This window comes from Puma concolor, chromosome B2 (genome assembly GCF_028749965.1).
Source record: "Puma concolor isolate L17-30 chromosome B2, mPumCon1.1.hap2, whole genome shotgun sequence".
In the NCBI taxonomy this organism is placed as follows: Eukaryota; Metazoa; Chordata; class Mammalia; order Carnivora; family Felidae; genus Puma; species Puma concolor.
Window position 1 is genome coordinate 51,587,487 of NC_141671.1, and position 17,494 is coordinate 51,604,980.

Below are 17,494 nucleotides of genomic sequence, written 5' to 3' on the forward strand. Positions count from 1 at the left end.
AGAACTCCAGCTGTGTCCCTCACCCCTGTCAGCAGCTGTGAATGAGGATTTGAAGTCATGTCCTAAGTATGATTTCACTTCACCCTGAAGCAAAGAAACACAAGCTGGACAACATCTTAAGATCCTTTTTATCTTGGGGCACCTGGGTGGCTCAGTTGGTTAGGCATCTAACTGTGGCTCAAGCTGTGATCTTGGGGTTCATGAGTTCGAGCCCTGCATCAGGCTCCTTCGAGCCCACTTCAGATGCTCTGTCCTCCTCTCTCAGCCCCTCCCCTGCTGGGGCTCTCTCTGTCAAAAAAAAAAAAAAAAAAAAAAAAAAAAATCCTTCTAATCTGGTGATTTAATTTGACAGTTTTCCATGACAGTGAGCTCTTTATTTAAAATCTGATGTGTCTATGTGAAAGCACCTGCTAATGTATATATTTAGTTAATGAAATCATCTCAAGTTCTGTTAAAGACTCTGCAACAGTGAGAGAAAATCAGCAAAAAATGACAGGGGAGGGTAAGGTTGTACAGGTTGAGTAGGAGGAACATTACTCTTTGATCCTCATGCTTAGTTTAGAAAAAGTAGGTATAAAGTTGATTAAGTGTATGACGGCTGGATAAATTTGATGGTTGGCGCAAGTTAGGAGTGCTTAGAGCAAAGCTATGAAGTGGTCAGATTAACTGCCCATTGAGTGCCCCAGACTCCTTGCAAACCCATGGATTGTACCTTTCTCAGCTTTACCCAGGGACCTGGTGCCTTCAAGATGCCTGTCTACCCAGCCCTACCATACATACTGAGCCCCTTTTCTGGATAATGCCCCATCCTCTGCACTTTTTCCCATCTCCTCATCAAAACTTGCCTATTTGAAACTTCTAGCTAATAACGGCAGATTGTCTCTAGACATTTATTTCCCCTCCTTTCCCAAACCCATTGCTAGAGTAACTGTAAAGGAACTTTAAGTGATATTAGGGCAAAAATTAACAACCACAACAAACAGGCAAGGAGGCCACAGTAGAAGAGAGATTTCGATGATTTTTTGGAAAGACAAATTAGACATCAGGGGAACCAACTTAGGAAGGGGAGAATGCTCCAACTTAAATGGAGGTGGATGTGGACGAAAAAAGAAAGCCACTGGCTCACAGGCTGAGTGCCTGGTGACCCCAGGGACTGAGGTAGGACAGGCTTGAGTGAGGCAAAAGCACTGGTGGGAGGACTGAGCAGTTGGGTTGTTTTCCTTATTCTGCTCATGAGATAATAATGCCTCCCCAGCCAGTAGGAGAGCTGAGGTTTGTTCTCCTGGGAAACTGAACAACCGAGGGTTTGGATTTGGAGACATATGCCATCTGGGGACATAATAAGGTAAGGTGGAAATGAGAACCAGGCTGAAATTAGCTTAATTAAATGAAAGTCTACAAATTAACTGTGGGGACCTTAGCGTTTTTCCTGACCCTGCTGTCAGAAGATCAGCAATGGAGCCTATGCTTGGACACCACGCTGGCTGTAGGAAATAGAGGACCCTTCTTTTCTACAGAAATTGAGCAGTCTTAGAAAAATGAACTGCAAACAGTTTAGGGTTCTATAACAAAAAGGACAGCTCAATAACCAGTCCCCTAAAAGAGAATCCACCAGTCCACAAGTTTAACCTACACATATAAAGCTACACATCAGCTTTGAGAAAAGTGATCTCACTCTTAAATATGAACAAACAGTCAAGGGTGACTACAGATTTGGAAAAAGCCTGTAACATGAAAGAGATTTAAAACTAACCAACTAACCAAGCCTTGGAGGAAGGAGAGTACAGGAAGATGTTGAAGCCATGCCATTAAAGACCCTGAGGATGGGACACCAAGATGTTATAGGAAAAAAAAAAATTTCAAAAAGCAAGAAAGGACTCTGGGAAATCATAAATACAATAGTCAAACTGAAAAAAATCATAAAAAGTTAGGAAATGGAAATCAGGGAAACCTACTAACAACCAGAAAGTTAAATCAAAAGTGAAAGAGCGGAGAAGATATTTAAAAATGACATATCAGATGAAGGGTTAGTATCCAAAATCTATAAAGAACTTATCAAACTCAACACCCAAAAAACAAATAATCCAGTGAAGAGATGGGCAAAAGACATGAATTGACACTTCTCCAAAGAAGACATCCAGATGGCCAATCAACACATGAAAAAATGCTCAACATCACTCATTATCAGGGAAATACAAATCAAACCACAATGAGATACCACCTTACACCTGTCAGAATGGCTAACATTAACAACTCAGGCAACAACAGATGTTGGTGAGGATGCAGAGAACGAGGATCTCTTTTGCACTGTTGGTGGGAATGCAAGCTGGTGCAGCCACTCTGGAAAACAGGTGGAGTTTCCTCAAAAAACTAAAAATAGAACTACCCTACGACCCAGCAATTGCACTACTAGGCATTTACCCATGGGATACAGGTGTGCTGTTTCAAAGGGACACGTGTACCCCATGTTTATAGCAGCACTATTAATAATAACTAAAGTATGGAAAGAGTGCAAATGTCCATCGATGGATGAATAGATAAAGAAGATGTGGTATATATATATATATATATATATATATATATATATATATATATACAATGGAATATTACTCGGCAACTAAAAAGAATGAAATCTTGCCATTTGCAACTATGTGGATGGAACTGAAGGGTATTATGCTAAGTGAAATTAGTCAGAGAAAGACAAAAATCATATGACTTCACTCATATGAGGACTTTAAGAGACAAAACAGATGAATATAAGGGAAGGGAAACAAAAATAATATAAAAACAGGGAGGGGGACAAAACAGAAGAGACTCATAAATATGGAGAACAAAGTGAGGGTTACGGGAGGGGTTGTGGGAGGGGGGATGGGCTAAATGGGTAAGGGGCACTAAGGAATCTACTCCTGAAATCATTGTTGCACTATATGCTAACTAATTTGGATGTAAATTTAAAAAAATAAAAAATAAAACTTAAAAACAAAACCAACCAAACAAACAAACAAAAAAAAATGAAAGAGAACAGGGGTGTCTGGGTGGCTCAGCCAGTTGAGCATCTGACTTTGGCTCAGGTTGGCTCAGGTCATGATCTCATAATTAGTAGGTTCAAGCCCCATATCGGGCTTTGGGCTGACAGTACAGAGCCTGCTTAGGATTCTCTGATTCTCTGTCCCCCTCTGTCTCTACCCCTCCCCCGCTCATGAGTGTGCACATTCTCACACACACACACACACACACACACACACACACACACACACTCTCTCTCTCTCTCTCTCTCAAAAAGAAAAAAATAAACATTAAAAAAAGTGAAAGAGAACAAAAGTAGGCAACAAGTTTAGAGGATCAGATTAGAAAATCCACCCAACTAAAATTGAAAGCTACCAAAAAGATAAATAATTGAAAGAGGAAAATAACAAAGTGATACAAGAAATTTTCCCAGCCAGAATTGAAGGGCATGAGACTGCAGACTGAAAGTTGTACTGAATGCTCAACATGGTAAGTAAGACCTACCCTGACATATCACTGCAAAATCTCAGGACACTGGGAGTCAAGAGAAAGAATTCTTACACTTCCAGAGAGAAAACGCAGGCAAATCAGAATTTTACTGGATTGTTCAAAAGTACCAACTCTTCCAAACCAGCAGATGATGGAGTGATGATGCCTCCAAAATTCCAAGAGAAAAGTATCTTAAGCCCAGAATTCTAGAGTGAGCTATATCATTCAAATGTGAGGGAAGAATAAAAATGTTAAATATTCAAAGACTTTAAGATTTTGCTTCCTGTGCACTGGAAGCTACTGAAGGATATGCTTCCCAGCCCCCCCCCCCCACTCCCACACTCCCCCCCACCCCAAAAGGGAAAATTGGATGAGAAAGGGTTCCAGGAGAGCAATGAAGAAAAGCCCATCAGGGCAGGTATCTAGAAGGCCATAATTATGAGCAGAGACCATAATCATGGACAGAGGATTCTAGGAAAGAGAATGTGATAGTTAAATTTTATTGTTTGTTTGGTGATGGTTAATTTTAATGCGTCAACTTGGTTAGTCCAAGATCCTGGATATTTGGTTAAAAACCAATCTAGATTTTGCTGAGAAAGTACTTTTTCGATAAGATTAATGTTTAAATCAATAGAGTTTGAGTCAAGCAAATTACCCTATATAGTATAGGTGGGTCTCATTCAATCCACTGTAGGCCTTAAGAGAAAAAAGAATGATGTCCTCTGAGCAAGAGGGAATTCTATATCTAGACTGCCTTCAGACTTGTGCTGCAATATCAACACTTCTCTAAGTCTGGCCTGCCAGGCTACCCTACAGATTTGGATTTGCCAGTCCCCAGAAACCATGTGAGCCAATTCCTAAAAATGAAATCTCTCTTTCCATATATATATCCATCCATATATATATATGGATGGATATATATATGGATATATGGATATATTCTGTTTCTCTGGAACATGCTAACTAATACAGAGGTCTACAGGAAAAAACGAGAAACAGTGCCTTTGCAAGGATGGAAAATATTACCAGTTAGTGTGTGGCAAAGATTCAATAAAGTAAATTAATTCGGGGAACATGGAAAATGAGGCAAATAAAAAAATAAGATAATTATTAATTCCGGGAAAAACAAAGGATTGTACCTCAGCAATGAATAGTGGCTTGTCAAGGAAATGTAAATGCCTACGATTGACTAGCCAAAAATCTTTGTATATTTATCTGAGGAGAGGGAAACTAATCAGTAAAATCTAAAACTGATAAATTGAGAAACACAATATAAACATATTGTTCAGAAACATGGAGATGAATGCTAAGAAAAATTGCCAAAAAAAGGATACGGGTAATTTTCCATGAGTACAAGGGTAGGAGGTAAGAAAAGGCAGAACAGCTAGAGTTTTTCATCATAAACCTTTTTAACTATTTGAACTTATATTCAGTTATTATTTTTATAAAAATTAAAATTAACTGAAAAATGCTTGCCCACTTGCAGCTCCATTCCTTCTGGGTTCTGTTGCTCGGTAATTAATCTGATGTAGCCATAAAATAAAGCTTGATATGTTGTCTAATCCTGTCAGATAATTTATTTAATTTTTTTTTTTAATTTTTTAATGTTTATTTATTTTTGAGAGAGACAGAGACAGAATGAGAGTGGGTTGGGGCAGAGAGACAGGGAGGCACAGAATCTGAAGCAGGCTCCAGGGCTCCGAGCTGTCAGCACAGAGCCTGATGCAGGGCTCGAACTCACGAGCTGTGAGATCATGACCTGAGCCGAAGTTGGACACTCAACCAACTGAGCCACCCAGGCGCCCCAATTTATTTAATTTTTAAAGGGTTTCAGTGCTATTATACTAAAAAGACTAACTGTAAAAATTTTAAATCAAGACAGGCAATATGTGTGAAGAGTGGAGAATATTCAAGGCTTTTTAAACCAAACCACTGGGTGATGAGTATGTTATTTGAGACCTAGGGCATCATGGTGTCTTAGTGAACACCTAATTTTTTTTTTTTACATTTATTTATTTTTGAGACACAGAGAGAGACAGAACACAAGTGGGGGAGGGGCAGAGAGAGAGGGACACACAGAATCCGAAGCAGGCTCCAGGCTCTGAGCTGTCAGCACAGAGCCAGAGGCGGGGCTCAAACTCACAAACCATGAGACCATGACCTGAGCTGAAGTTGGAAGCTTAACCAACTGAGTCATCCAGGTGCCCCATCAGTAAACATCTAATATAAATTCTGATTGAAAAACCTTAAAATAAAACTTGGGACGACTGGGTGGCTCAGTTGGTTAACTGTCCGACTTAATTTCCCCTCAGGTCATGATCTCACAGTTCATGGGATGGAGCCCTGCATTGGGCGCTCTGCCCTGGCAGCAGGAAGCCTCCTTGCGATTCTCTCTCTACCTCTCTCTGCTGTTCCCCTGCCTGCATGCATGTATGTGCACTCTCTCTGTCTCTGAAAAATAAACAAACAAACAAAAAACAACTCATGCTCAAGACTATTCTGAGTGTAGTGCCTCATCTGCAAGGTAGTATGTGTGTGTTTGTGGGGGGTGGGAATGGTCACACTGCAGACCCTTGCAATCTAAAATATTTCCTCCATTGGTTTCCCATAGGACACTTGAAATTCAATGACTTTTTCATTTCCTTGGTTCTTGAGGGCTTTTTGATATTCAAAGTTGTCTGCTAAAATGGAAATCTTCCCAGGGAAGGAGAGCCCCTTAGCAGGAATTACTTTGCTTGCTACCGAGCATGAGAATGGAAAATTGAGGGGTGGGGAAGGGCTGAGATGGTGGCCTCCCAGGACTAGCTTTTGGCCAGGTCTTTGTTTTTCCCAGTCACCAAATTAGGTCGGTGAGAAAACAGTAGAGGTGGGCCTGGTGTGTTTGCAGTAGCAGCAACAGGCCAGGAGGTAGCAGCCCTGTGTTATCTGGAGCCTCAGCCGGGGTTGCCGGAGGGAGCAGTGCGAGAGCAAACAGGGTCATCCCAGAGGCAGCTGAGCTGAAAGAGCATGTTGATTCCATTGCCGCTGGAATGACAGTGAGCATTCAGCAAACAGTTCTTGGAACGAGTGATCTCTATGACCAATCATTAAGACTGCTCCCACGGCGCATGGGTGGCTCAGTCAGTTAAGCGGCCGATTTCGGCTCAGGTCATGATCTCATGGGTTCGTGAGTTTGAGCCCTGAGTCAGGCTCTGAGCTGTCAGCACAGAGCCTGGAGCCTGTTTTCGGATTCTGTGTCTCCCTCTCTCTCTGCTCCTCCCCTGCTTGCACTCTGCCCCTCTCTGTCTCTCTCTCAAAAATAAATAAACATTAAAAAAAAAAAAAAAAAAAGACCACTCCATTGAATACACCCTCAACGTTTGTAGGTCTGGGTCATTCCACTCTCCACTTACCCTAGTCCTGGCCCATAGCCACAGAACGTGGTCAAAGAAAACATACCACTGTGCTAACCGCTCTCAATTTAAACCCGTGTCCACAAATACCCAGAGGACCCTCAATCATCTTTTATGTCGCTGTGTGTTCACTCTCACACCCTCTCCTAGTCATCTATTTTATACTTTCAACTCACTCCGCACACCTCCAACGTCCCCACTCAGCCGATGGGCGTGCTTCCCACTTCACAGAGGAAATGAAGCAGCTGGAAGAGAGCTTCCCAGACACCCTCGCCAACAGCCACACCCTGATAGTTGGCTTTCCCGAGTGTTACTATAGAGGAACTGCCCAGGCTTTTAGGGGCAACCCTGCCTGTGCCTCCGATTGGAATCCTCTCTCATCTCTATGGGAACAGGACTCCAGCAATCTTCCACCTTTTTGTCCACATCATCAAATTTCCTTCTCTCCTGTGTGACTCTCATGAACACACAAACCTGCTCTTATTTGTCTCAACATTATAGTCTCTCTTTTAGCCCCAATTACCTATCAGCTTATGGCCTCATCTCTCTCCTTCCTTTTCCAGTAAAATTTTTGGAGTTTTCCACGCTTGAGGATACTGTCTCCAAAGCCTTCCCCACCTTTCTTCGTTAAACACACTGCTCTCAGGCTTTTGTTCAGACCATTCCTAAGAAACTCCTCCTGATCTGCACATCACCTAAATCCAACTTGGTCGACTCTGTCCTCGTCTTCACTTTACCTACAGAAAGCACTAGACACAGTTGGTGACTGACTTCTTGATGACACGTTCTTCATTGTCTCCTGTGTCACCATGATCTGACTTCTCTGCCTTTCTTAGTTTTTTTTTTTTTTTTTGCTGATTTTTCCACCTTTTCTCCCCAGTCTCTTATTCTTAAACTCTGTCCTTGGACTTCTTTTTCTAAACATAATCCCACTCCCTTGGTGAGCTCCTCTAGCCTCCTAACTTTAAATACCATTTAGATGTTACAGTTCCCAAATATACACCTCGAGCTCAGACTTCTTCCCGGAGCACCATACTTTACACATCCAATTGACTACTCATTATCCACATGACCATTCAATTGACACCCAAATTGATATCCTGATATTCCACTGTTCTGTCCATGGTCTTTCTATCTCAGTTAATGGCAGCCTGTTCTTCCAGTTTCTCAGACCAAAATCTTCAGACATCTTTGACTCCTTCCTTTTTCTCATATCCCATGACTATTCCTGCAGGAAATCCTACAGGCTCTACCTTCACATATATCCAGATTCCACCCTGGGCTAAGCCACCATCATCCCTCCCAGAATTAGTGCACAGCCTCCTGACTGATCTCCCTGCTTCCACATGTGAGTTTCTGCAATTTCATCTCAATATAGCAGCCAGACTGATCCTTTTATAAAAGGCCAGATCATGTCTTTCCTCTGCTCTAAACTCTCCATGGTCTCTCCATTTTAATCAGAATAAAAGTAAGGTCCTTAGAAAGTTATATAGGACTCTAGACCAGCACTGTCTAATAGAAGAAATATGATAGGAGAAGGGTGCCTGGGTGGCTCAGTCGGTTGAGCACAACGATTCTTGATTTCAGCCCAGGTCAGGATCTCATTGTCATGAGATCAAGCCCCATGTCGGGTTATGAGCTGAGCGTGGAGCCTGCTTGGGATTCTCTCTCAAAATAAATAAATATTAAAATAAACATATATAATAAATATATAAAATAATATATATAATATAAAATATATATTATAACATATAGAAAATATATAATCTATAAATGTAATCTATATTATAAAATATATAACATATATATAAATAATAATATATCTATAATATATTAAATATATATATAAAATAGGTGCCACATGTGGCATTTTAAATTTTCAAGTAGTCATAATAAAAAAGTAAAAGGAAACAGGTGAAATGAATTTTAGTAGTATATATTTTTCCAAGTTTTTTAAGGGGTATCTGTGTGGCTCCGTTGGTTAAGTGTCGGACTGCCGCTCAGGTCATGATTTCACTGTGAGTTCGGGCCCCAAACCGAGCTCTCTGCTGTCAGCATACAGCCTGCTTGGGATCCTCTACCTCCCTCTCTCTCTGCCCCTCCCCCGCCCAACCCCTGCTGGGAGGGAGACAGAGGATCCCAAGCAGGCTCCATGCTGTCAGTTCAGAGCCCAAGTCAGGGCACTGTTCAAGTCATGAACGGTGAGATCATGACCTGAGCTGAGATCAAGAGTGGGATGCTTAACTGACTGAGCCACCTAGGTGCCCCAATTTTAATAGTACATTTTATTTAGTGTGGTATCTCTAAGACATCATTATTTCAACATGGACACCATATAAAAATTGAGAAATTTTACACTCTCATTTTCATTCAATGTCTTTGACGTGTGGCACGCCCTTTAATCATACAGCACATCTCAGTTTGGACCAGGCACATTTCAAGAGCTCAGGAGCTACGCATGGTTAGAGGCCACCGTGCTGGATGGTGCAGCTCAAGCCCACATCTCTTGTTGGGGCCTCCTGCTTCCCCTCACCTGGCTCATTCAGCTCCTGCCCGCTGGGCAGGCTTCACCTCAGGGCTTTTGCACAGCCCATTCCCTCTGCTCTCCCTCCTCTTTCCCCTGACAATCTCACAGATGCCTTTTTCACCTCCTTGTCTTCCCTTACGTGGCCATCCCACTTAAACTGAAACCAGCACACTTCTCATTTGACACTTCCAATTCCTCTTACCTGCTTCAATGTCTTCCCCTAGTACCTATCACTTTCTAAAAGATCACATATTCATTAAGCATTCTCTATTTGCTCACAAGAGAAAAGCTCCACAAGGGCAGGTGTCGATTTTGTTCGGTGACATGTTCCCAGTACTTACAATAGCACCTGGTACATAGTAGGTGCTCAATAAATGCTTCCTTTTTTTTTCTTTAAGTTTATTTATTTATTTTGAGAGAGAGAGAGAGAGAGAGAGAGAGAGAGAGGAGGGCCAGAGAGAGAGAGAGTCCCAAGCAGACTCTGCACCACCAGCTCGGAGCCCGACGTGGAGCTAGAACCCATGAACCATGAAATCATGACCTGAACCAAAACCAAGCGCCAGACGCCCAACCTACTGAGCCACCCAGAAGCCCCTCAATAAATGCTTCATGACTGAATGAATCAAGGAGAGCATAACTTTATCTTCCCACAAAGGTTCTCGTGGCTTGGAGCTGGCATCTCACATGATGCACAACCAGCACACAATCATCTTGGGGTGACTGAAACGGGAGCTCTTTCATCTGTCAGCAGTTGTTGTGAGAAAAGGCAAGGATAGGTCTGATGCAGCAAGCACTGAGTGTCCACTGTGTGCACGGCTGTGTGGAATGGCAACACAACAATCATAAGGACGATCACAGGGCAATCATAAGGACGTGGCCCCATGTCCTACAGGCAGGCCTGGATTTCCCCCGGGGCGGCTCCAGAGGCCAGAGCCAGTGCCAAGGTGGGGCAAATTGATACAGACTAATTTCACTTTTTTGGAAAGAATCTTGTAATAATTAGCACCATTCAAAATGAACAAGACTGTCTTAAGAGATCTAATTATGGTCCCCAATTTAGAAGTCACTATTGCTGAGATGTGGGCTGTACTGGGGGCTGGACTAAAGTCACCTTTACCATTCTAAGATACTTGAGCCTAAATGTTGGTGGAGTAGAAATAATATGGGTTTTTTTTTTGTTTTTTTTTTTTATTTTTAAGTGAACTCTGCACCCAATGTGGGGCTCAAACTCACAACCCCAAGATCAAGAGTCTCATTCTCTACTGACAGAGCCAGCCAGGTGCCCCAATAATATGGGTTTTGACATCTGATAGTCTGGTTTGAAGTCCTTATTCCACTGTTTACCTGCTGCTGTTTGCACATTGTTACATTTTTTCAGGATGTTACCTGAAATCTCCAGGGATTTGTTTCCAGGTAACACATACAAAACTGTCTTCCACAGGAGTCGACATGTAGTGGAAAGCAAACGACTTTTTTAACTTTACTTGGAAAATTCTCTCCTAGGTTCCAGAGTTTCCAAAAATGTTAAAGACCCCCCCACCACCTTTAATTCTCATGTTATTTCTAAAAACCTGCTCCCACCAATGACTGCTCCCTAGGTCTTTTCCTAAGGGCAACAGCAACAGTCACAACTTTTAACTGTGAAGTGCTATCTCATTTGATCTTTGCAAAAGGTGTGGAGGTGTTGACCAGAATTAGTCTCATTATTCAGATGAGGAAATTGAGGCTCAGGGATGTTAATTAACTTGCCCAAGGCCACATATCTGGTTAATAGTCAAAAACAACTTAGGAGGGGCACCTGGGTGGCTCAGTCCATTAAGCATCAGACTCTTGGTTTCCGCCTAGGTCATGATCTCTGGGTTCGTGGATTCCAGCCCTGCCAATGCAGAGCCTGCTTGGGATTTTCTCTCTCCCCCTCTCTTTGCCCCTCCCCCGCTTGTGGTGCCTCTCTCTCTCTCTCTCTCTCTCTCTCTCTCCAAATAAATAAACTTAAAAAAGATATAACCTAGGAAATTCCAGAGAATTTCTTTCACTATTCTGTATTCATTCATTCACTCAAGAAGTATTTATTGATCCATCAGTGCCAAGAGCTGTGCTAGGACTGCGGATGCGCTCTGCACAAACCCCTTCTCTGCTTTCGGTGCCTTAGTCTCTGGACTTAGGTTGGGGGTTTAGGTTGGGGGTTTTTAAGCATCACCTGTTCCCGTTCACTTAAGGCTTGGGCATCCCTTCTAGGCCCCAGTAACGGTCTCTGCAAGTGCTGCTGGTTTGCTGCTTTTCTACTGAAGCAGCAGTTTCCTCCTGAACTTAGTCTATCAATACTGTGCAAATAAGCCAATAATTTTCCATTTCTGACTGGACAACAAGGTGAAGCTTACTTCTCCTTAAGCAGCGGCCGCACATCTTAGCCAACATCTTGCAGAACGCGGACTGTAGTTTGAGAACCCGGCACCTCTAAAGGCCCCTTTATGTCTTCCTTGACTTCTAGTTTGTTTCCAAATGACAGTTACAACTTGTACCTACTATTTGGTGGGCGGGGGGCGGTGAGTGCATACTGAAGCAGTACAGAGACGTTAATTAGCAAAAAAATGTTAGCTTGCCCCTCCTTCTTCTCAAAGGTCTGACCTGACACCTCTGTTCAGGTCACAGACCCCGCCCATGCTGGCTCCCTCCTTAGGTCAACCCCTCCTTAGGTCAACCTGGAGGGGCTGGCCACAGGTGTCGGTGCAAATTTTAAGGGCGCAAGGACTTCCTCTTTCTGTTCAGTATGATTTTACTCACTTGTTCCAGTCAAAAAACAAAACAAAACAAAACAAAATCCTTAAACTCTTTTCTAAATTACTTTCATTTTAGAAGTAACCAGAAGATTATGAAAGCTTAAAAAGAACCAACTGCAATTTACCCAACCCCAGTTTATGTAATATTGTAACCTAATGTTTAGAGTCCATATTTAAAACCTCCCTGGGTGTCTGGCTGGCTCAGTCAGAAGAGCATGCAACTCCTGATCTTGGGGTTGTGAGTTCGAGCCCCTTGTTGGGTGTAGAGATTACTTAAAAATAGAATCTTAAAAAAATTTAAAAATAAAAATAAAACCTATCATATTCAGGTAGGTCAAATGGATGAGTTGTGCTGATTTCATTATTTCTTGTCATAGGGGAGGGGATCCCTCCCCTTGTCATAGGGGATATTGAACTAATGCTCCTAAATTTCTTAGCATAACAGTCAAGGACCTCCCTGACCTAGTTCTAAATGGCCTTTCTGTGTCAACCTAGACTCGAACACTGATTCATCTTTATCTCACGTCCTGACATGGTGCTGGCTGGATACAAGGGAAGCATGCAATTATTCCAGCCCTCTTCCGGCATTATCAATATGCTACCTATGCATATGATCCCTCTGAAGAACGGTGAGTTCCTTGAATTCCTTACCAAGGATCTTGTCCTCTACCCAATGTTACTCACTCATCCCTATGGCTGAACCCTAAACCTTAAACCTTGTCACCAGTAGCTGCAACTGCTCATAATCTCAAGGTCAAGCGTTCGATTCTACCTCCCGGCTTCCTGGTGGCCCTCTTCAACATTCTTCCCCCAGACTAGAACCTCCAATCCATTGATGCCCCAACACGTAACACTGCCTTGACTGCTTCATGTTCTTCCTCCCTCTTAATCATGCGACATACTTATACTAAAACATTATTTGTTGTTTAGCTGAAATTCAAACGTAACTGGGCATCCTGTTGGTTTATTTGCTAGACCTCACAACCCTACGACTATCATGGTAGGGTCCCCTCCCTAAGGAAAGAAAGAAAAACAAAAACAAAAACCTCAAGGCAACCTGGTTATACACATATGTGACATCCCTCACAACCTTGTAACATGAGACCATTTAATCAGACTACATGTTTGTATGTAATCATACATGGGAGACAAAGAAGTGGAAAATATGTAAAAAACTATGCCACGTGGCATTCAGGGCTCAGTTCTTCGGTACGAACCCAACTGAGCGGTGCCGGCAGGAATAAAGTTGCTTCCTGGAAAGAAAAGTCTCGGTGTCACGACTCTCTGTGCGAGAATCCTGCTACACTATCACTCTCCTGTGTAAACGCAACTTCTTAGGCCTCCTGCCTTGAAACTCCCTTGGCAAAAGCACAGCTGCGAAAGCCCAACTTTCTGACACCTCTGTGTCCCCACCTGTGTGGCCGACTGTGGCTGGAGAAAAACACAATCCCACTGAACAGATCTCCCTTCAGATTCATGACTACAAACCTCAAAGGGGGCCTTCATGCTGCATGGAGAATCATTCTACTAACTAGGTTCCTGGTGAAGTCACATTCTGTATTTATGCCCTTTGTTCTCTCCTCAAAACTCTGTACTTTCTCCTCTTTCTCAGGGCCCTACCAAACAGAAGATCGAAGCACTCAGGAGAATTCCCAGATTCTCCTCACCCCACTTATATCCCAGTTTATTTGTATCCATCTGTGTTAACTTTCCTGTCTGTCACCCAGATTGGGAGTCAGCAAACCATGGCCTGGGGGCCATTCAGTACATCATGCCAGCTAAGGATGGTTGCTGGTTTTTAAATAATTGGGGTGGGGGTGGGGAATCACAAGAATCCATTTTGCAACATGTGAAAATCATCTGAGATTAAAATTTCAGTGAGCCTAAATGAAGTCTGACTGGAACATGGCCATGCTCATTCGTTTGTATATCGTGTATATCGGCTCTGCAACACAGCCGAATAGTTGCAACAGAGATTGTATATTCGCACATACTAAAATATTTACTTGTCTGGCCCTTTGTAGAAAAGTTTGCTGACCCCTCATCTATCTGTGCTCCAATCCAAAGCCACCTAATCCCATCCCTCTTCCCTACTCAGGAATATTACCCTGCTAATTCCACCCAACCCTGCCTCATCAATTTTTCCCAGTCTGCTAAATCACTCCCGTGAGCATACCAAAAAGCTGTCGTTTCTCCAATCTTAAAAACAAAACCAAAAAACCTCCCAAAAAACAAAAAGATCAAACCAAAAAATACTTCTTTCTGGCCTCCTTCTGCCCCTACTAATTAACTGCTCTCATTTACAGCAAAAATCCCCAATTATCTGCACCTGAGGGCCACACGCCTTCTTCCCCACGTCTCACTTATACTTCGCCCTTCACTCACCCCCGAAGACCGCACCGCACGCACCTCGGTCCCACGGCCACGGTGAGGCTGCACCAGGGGCCAGTTCTCACCCCATCTTACCTGGTGGGGGGCAGCAGGACACAGTGGATCACTCTCGTGGCCCCAAAGCTCCTTTTCACTAGGCTTCAGAGACACCACACCCTCTAGATTTTTTTCCCACCTCCTGAGCGCTTCCTCATTATCTCTTTTCCTTGTTCCTCTTCTCCCCTTATCACCAGAGGCCCCAAGACCTCTGTCCCTACCCCTGCTCTCTGGCGCGCAGGCTCCTGCAGGCTCTTACGTTAATGTTTCCAAATGCACACCCCCAGCCCTGAACCCCGTCCTGAGGTCTGAGCTTCATTACCCAGCTGCCCACCGGCCTGGCCAGGCCAGCTTCTAACAGACAGCAACATCAACTTGGCAGTCCCCGCGTCAGCCCGGGGCTGACACCCGCGTTCCTCTCCATCCTCTCCATCCGCGGCCTGTGTTCCCGCTTCCGGTGACAGGCAAGCCCGCCCTTCCTTCCAGGCCTCAATCCTTGCAATCGCTTTGACCGCTCTTCCCTTCTGTGCCACCTAGAATCCGTCAGGAGAGTCCGTTGGCTCTACCTTTACAATTTGTCCAGCGGCTCACCATTTCTCACCTTACCTCCCCTCACTTTAATCTCACCGAGATTAAAGCAAACTCCCCTGGCAGCGCTCCCTCCTTCCGCCCTTGCGTTTTTATTTTTTTTTTTATTTTTTTTTAAATTTTTTTTTTTTTTCAACATTTATTTATTTTTGGGACAGAGAGAGAGACAGAGCATGAACGGGGGAGGGGCAGAGAGAGAGGGAGACACAGAATCGGAAACAGGCTCCAGGCTCTGAGCCATCAGCCCAGAGCCTGACGCGGGGCTCGAACTCACGGACCGCGAGACCGTGACCTGGCTGAAGTCGGACGCTTAACCGACTGCGCCACCCAGGCGCCCCCCGCCCTTGCGTTTTTAAAGGGAAGTCCTATCAAGCCCTCCAGTGGCTCCCCATTTCACTCGGAGCAAAAGCCAAAGCGGATTAATGGCCTCGAAAGCTCTACTTGATCTAGCGCGCTGCCTCCCGACCCCTCACCTCTCTGACCCCATCTCATCTGTCCCTAACTCAGCACAATACACCAGCCTGCTCATTGCTTCTGGGACAAGACAAGGCTGCTCCCCTTGGGGCTTTTGTGCTGGCTATTCCCTCTATCTGCAATGCTTTTCCTTTCCCTACTTAGCAGCCTGGTAAACCTCTGTCACCCTCAAGTCTGCTCAGATGTCACCTTCTCAGTGTGACTTACCTTGACTGACCTCCTTACCCCTCAGACCCTGCTCTACTGTATGACATTGCTTTATTAACTTCTGACATATTGGGGTGCCTGGATGAGTCATACGGTTAACAACCGATTCTTGGTTTCCCCTCAGGTCATGATCTCATGGTGGGTGGGTTCCAGCCCCACGTTGGGCTCTGCCCTGACAGCGCAGAGCCCTCTTGGGATTCTGGCTCTCTGCCCCTCCCCCATGCGCTCTCTCAAAATAAACAGACTTAAAAAAAAAAAAAAACCACACAACTTCTGACTTATTTTCCTAGGTACCTACTTATTCTGCAATGTACTAGAACGTTAACTGCACGAAACAATACATTTTGGTCTGTTTTGTTTTCTTCAAGTATTTCATTCCAAGCTTGAAACCAACACACAACAAATACATGTCGAATGAATTGAATGTCTACTTACTATGTGATTTCACCTTCACGTTTTTACTCAAATTTTCAATAGCCTTAAGAGTTACGCGCTATCTCCAGTTTACCTTGTTAACTGAGCAAAGAGGCCATTAGACCGAAATGGCCCTCACGCCTTGGTGGCTTGCATAAGAAAACCAAAACCTAAGCCTGTAGTGCCTCAAGGTTAAGAAATCAAAACCTAAAGATAATCAATCACAGCCAGTTAGGCCTTAAGCGGTAGCCAATCAAATAATTTCCTTTCCGGGCTTCACCCAAGCCTTTCCCCTGCCTCAGGTCAGCAGAGGGCTCCGAAGCACTTCCGGGGTGGGGCTGCCCGAAAGGAATCGATTTTTGCTCACTGACTTCAAAACGGTAGTATACCTCAGTTTGTCTTTTAATGACCTGTCTGGATACCAATGTTCAAAAAGTTTAAGTAGCCTGCACAAATCACAAGTTATTGTTCGAAAGTGAAATTGAGAACTTCAGTTTTTTTTTTTTCACCCCACACACTGTATTTGTTGTTTCCAGCTCTCCAGCGTGGCTACCTGTTCCTATTCCTGAGGGTCAGGAGAATGCCAGTTTCACTCACACCCAAGATGCGCTCTTGGAGTCCACAAGGAAAGCAAATTTCTGCAAACCAAGGCAGGACTTCCCAAAATAAGAGCAAAGGAAAAGTTAGGAGTGGACCCTTGCTCATAATTATAATTCCATTTGTCCCTAAAATAATTCACACCTTTAAATAACATTAACTTCAAATTATTTAAATAGGTAGGATTCTTTAAAAAAATACATAAAGAAGTAAACATATAACAAACCACTTACTTTTTTCAGGTTTAAAGGCTTCCTTGATGATGTTGTAGTTGAAGAGACTCGAGGTGAACTGAATGAGGCCTGGCGGGAGATCTGGGGCAAAGGGAAATGCTGGAGAATAAAAAAAATAGAATGAAGGGAGACAGAAAAAATACAGGGAAAAAAATGTTACCTAAATAATTTGGACAGATCACATTCCCTAGGCTACACCAGTGGCAGATGATCTCAGAGAACCTCTCTTTGTTTTAGAAAATCTAAAGACTGTTTAGAGCACACGATGTCTTTTGCTTTCGGGAGAACCAAACGCCACAGTCCAGATCTAGATTATCTTACCTAGAAGAGAAATTCAGGACCAAACCAGTAGAAAAGCTACTA

The 17,494-nt window shown here is 43.5% G+C and overlaps 1 protein-coding gene across 2 annotated transcripts in view; it reads right to left on the reverse strand.

Moving 5' to 3' along the window:
* Positions 1 to 17,494, reverse strand: part of GCM1 (GCM transcription factor 1) — a 70,869-nt gene that overhangs the window by 32,776 nt on the left and 20,599 nt on the right. Inside the window, exon 5 of one of the 2 annotated variants that reach the window (XM_086707075.1) lies at positions 17,132 to 17,230. The gene's annotated coding sequence lies outside the window, so the exon portion shown is untranslated. Of the gene's footprint in view, positions 1 to 14,657; positions 14,740 to 17,131; positions 17,231 to 17,494 lie in introns of those variants that run through there. The other variant, XM_086707076.1, reaches the window with a different exon arrangement.